Here is a 4654-nt window from a genome sequence, read left to right as displayed (position 1 = left end):
CTCTCAAGAGTCTTCTCCAACACCACAGTTCAAAAGCATCAATTCTTTGATACTCAGCCTTCTTTATGGTCCAACTCTCACATCCATGACTACTGGAAAAGTTGTTTTAACTCTACAGGGATTTGTCGGTAAAGTAATGTTCCTGCTTTTTAATACGCTGTCTAGGTTTGTCATAGCTTTTCTTCCAAGGAGCAAGCATCTTTTAATTTCATGGTTGCAGTCACCATCTGCAGTGATTTTAGAGCCCAAGAAAATAAAGTCTGTCACTGTTTCCATTGTTTCCCATCTATTTGCCATGAAATGATAGGGCCAGATGCCATGATCTTAGATTTTCGAATGTTGAGTTTTAAGCCAGCTTTTTCACTCTCTATTTTCACCTTCATTGAGAGGCTCTTTAGTTCCTCTTGCAGCAACTGAGCTTGTCCAAACTGAAATGTGATGTCAATATAAAATGTACTGGAGTCTGAAGATAATTTTTTAAAGAGTAAAATTTCTCATTCATATATTTTTATATTGATTAAATGTTTGGAATGGTAATTTGGATGTAAAGAGTTAAAATATAGTATTAAAATTTAGTTCACTATTTCCTTTTTAGATTGTTAAGTCTCCTTCATTCCATTCCATTGTATTTCATTATGTATATGGTTTATATTATATTTCTATTCGACAACATGAATCTAAGAGTTGAGCACACACTGCCCCCTTCCATCATGTTCCAGTCTCCTGCTCCTTAAAAAGCAATCATCCCCCACTACACTTCCATATAGTTCTCCCTCCAAATGTCCAATGCCGTCCCCTTTCCCATATGTTGTCCATCAATGATCAGCAACCCTATTCCAAAGATAGCTTTGTTTAAATGTGTCTTGCTTCCCATGTTTTAGGAAAGTGCATGATTGGATTTTATTTATCATCCTCATGATCCAGCTAATTGTACAGAAATGGGTCAATAAACGGTTGAAAAATACTGTTTCAGTACTTTATTCAGCAGACAAATGAGTAAATATTTTGCAAACATTATAGTAATATAGTAAGATCAAGGCATTATGTTTGATGCTCTCGGTAATGCAATAATGAATAAGAGACAATGTTGCTTTCAAAGAACCTAGCATTCTTAATTAATACAAAAACATACGTTTTGCTCTGTGTCGTGTGGTACCTGAATATCTATCAATTGCCATTTCCAGAAGCTCTCTGCCTCATACCAGATGCCTCAGCAGTGCCAAACTACCAATGGAATCCTGGCCTTACCACCCTGTCTCACTGGAAGCTTTGCTAGGTTCATTCCTCTGCCTGGAATGCTTATTCCTCCCCAACTCCTCCACCCTTATCTCCAGGTTAAATGGGTTTTCAAGGCTCAGTGTTCCATCCCTTCCTCTAAGAAGCCATCCCTAATCCTCCAGCCAAGGCAACAACGGTCACTCCATTTTTCATACAATTGCTAGGCTTTATTGTTAATCTGTCACACTGGGTGGCAACTGGTTATTGACCATTCATATTGCTAAAGTATGAGCCATACATATGTCCAAAGAAGTTAGATGTTGAGTATATACTTAAAGACCAAAGTCCCAGCAGCCCCATATACCATAAACACAAACTCCTCTGGCAACTGATAAACCAATTACCCAGTAATTACTATTGGGGTGTAGGTATGATATAGAGAACAAAGGAAATTAATTTTAACATGAAACTGCATGACAACACATTAACAATCCTGCCAGATTCCTTGCCAGAACATCTCTGGTTTGGAGGGATGGATTAGAACTTGTCACACGCATGTTCACGGACTTTCTGATTTGGATTGCTTGAGAGTTCAGAAGATTAATGTCATCAATAGGAGTAGAAAAATGGACAGACTCATAAACTGAGAATTTTCATCACTCCTGCTGCAGCAGGAGCATCAGAGAACCATTCTGTAAGCATATTTGCCAGGAGAGTTTCTAGAAGGACGAGAGAAGGACCAAAGTATGAAGGGGTTCCTGTCCTCAGAGACAGAGACAAAGTCACATGGAGACGTGATGTTCTCTGAGCTCCACAAATAGCTCTTCTCTGTGCTATTTAAGTAGGGAGAGCAGTGAAAAGACTCTTATTCACTTGATTTCATTTTTTTGTGAGCTCTTACCCTATGTTCATTAGCTGATAGAGCCCTTACGGTGTGAGGTCTGTCTGGGGCCATTGTAGAATGCACATTGTCACCAAGATCTGCTGTGTGGGACTTGTTAGCACAGATATTATTTAGCTAAATAGCTCTTAATGGTTCCTTCAGAGCCCGCTGCATCTGTTGGGTGATTCATTTTATAGCTGTGGACTTTAAAAAATTCTATTTTTTAACTTACTCAACCCTAGTGACCTGTCTCTCAACCAGGGAGGTTAATAGAGTATTGTTGTGTTCAGAAGAGATTTTAAATAATTCCTAATGTATCCTGGAGGAAGCAAAAGCATCAGAGTGCAGTATTATTTTATTCCCATTTTGTTTGAAGAGTCATTAAAAAATATATTATTTTTTCAAACAAACTGCTTCAAGGGAAAAGAAATTTGAATTACATCAAATGCCTGGTTCTTTTGAAAATTACCTGTTGAATTCAAACAACGGAAGGCTGATGTGAATTTATTTTCACAAATCAGTGGGTGCCTCTGGGGACAAGTGGACTGAGGTTCTGAGAGGTCCATCCAGTGAGTTCTATTGCAATAAAGCAGGCTTGACTAGCAGATCAAGGGTTTCAGTTTGCTGCAGGCAATGCCATAATATGTCATTTAAGAACTCCCCAGCATCTCAGGGCTGGGCCAACTGTGGCAGGCGCTCTGTGATGGCAACAGCAGCATCTCATCAGGTAAATCATTTTGCTTGTGAAATGCAAATATTCAATGATGACAGATGGGGCTTGGAAGGAGGGCCCCTTTAATAATTCTATATTTCCATCAACTATTCTGTCTTCAGTAAAGGAGAGCTTTGAATATGGCGGATATTGGAGCCCCACGTGGTCAAGGGATGTTTGTGTCCAGATTCCTTTACCAGGCATGCTTTAAGATAAAACTAAAATCTCTCAAAAATGAATCCCCAGAAGTGTGTCTGATGACAAAACCCATCCATGGCTCCAGAGGAGGTCTCAGAGCCCCCACTTCAGGTACACTGTCTGGCTGACTTTTTGAGGGAGAGTAATTCTGTGTATTTGGAAGTACTTTTGTCTTGAGAACTGACAACTTCAGCTCCTTCCCAGGAAGCTACATACTACTTATGAACCCAACAGCCATTTTCCTTTGTCAGTTGGTTCTGATAGAAAATACGCAGGGGATTCAGTGAAATAGAGTGGTTAGTAGCCCAGGAAAGAGAGGGAAATTGAATCAGATTCTCATTTCTGCCACTTACAAGTTCTATGAACTTAGACAAGTTATTTTAACTTCTCTCCCATCTAAATTTACTCATTTGCAAATCGAGGATAATACTATCTAATTCACAGGGCTGCTATGTGAGATAGTGTGTATAAAATGCTTAATGAAGTGTTGCTTATGAAGTAAGTGCTAAAAACTATCATCGGTCCTTTACAGGGCCTTACTTGACCAGCAGCAAAATGCAGGGTTTTTAGGATGGCCATTAAAAGGCAAAGAGTGTGTGTCTGCTGCTGCTGCTGCTGCTGCTAAGTCGCATCAGTTGTGTCCGACTCTGTGCGACCCCATAGACTGCAGCCCACCAGGCTCCTCCGTCCCTGGGATTCTCCAGGCAAGAACACTGGAGTGGGTTGCCATTGCCTTCTCCAATGCATGAAAGTGAAAAGTGAAAGTGAAGTCGCTCAGTCGTGTCCGACTCCCAGTGACCCCATGGACTGCAGCCTACCAGGCTCCTCCGTCCGTGGGATTTTCCAGGCAAGAGTACTGGAGTGGGGTGCCATTGCCTTCTCCATGTGTCTAGTTAGCACTAAATGTTCTTACAAAAAAGGAATATATAAATAACTCCACCTGCTTTCTAGAATGAGTCAGCAAACTTTCTCTGTAAAGGGTCAAATAGCAAATATGTTAGGCTTGTGGCTACCCAACCCTGTCTTCGGTAGTGGCATGAAGGTAATCTTCGATGTTACGTGAGCAAACAAGGGTGGCTGTGTTCTCAAAAACCTTTATGTGCAAACCAGGCATCAGCTGGACTTCGTAGTTTTGATAACTCCTGCTATAGACTAGAAATAATTGTTTCTTGAAGGACAATGGCCAATAATTCCAGGAACAATGACCAAAATCACATCCTATTACAAACTCCATTCTTTCATCCACACTTTAACACATACGGTAGAATATTTGGTTGATCCGTCACATAGAGGCTTTGTAGCCTAAATTTCCAAAGTCACTGCTAATAAGTAATAAACAGTAATACTGTTGATTACAGTCTACTTTAATGTACATACAGTAGTACTGCTACGGACAGTGATAAAATTTAGTGGGCTAGGTATGAACAGCTATAGAGATGAGATAAAAAAGAAATAAAAACTTGGTTAAAAACCACCCTTTGCACAGGAAAATGAGATGGTCTATACCACAGAGAATTTATACAATGAGCTGTTGATTCTACTGACTTCGGGTGAGTATATTTTAAAAGTCCTAGAAAACTTAGAAGGCACAGTGAGAACTGGGAGTTTTAACAACATCAAAAAACACACAGAGATAAATATTC

The sequence above is a fragment of the Bos taurus genome, chromosome 3 (assembly GCF_002263795.3).
Source record: "Bos taurus isolate L1 Dominette 01449 registration number 42190680 breed Hereford chromosome 3, ARS-UCD2.0, whole genome shotgun sequence".
Lineage (NCBI taxonomy): Eukaryota > Metazoa > Chordata > Mammalia > Artiodactyla > Bovidae > Bos > Bos taurus.
This window is presented reverse-complemented; position numbering follows the sequence as displayed.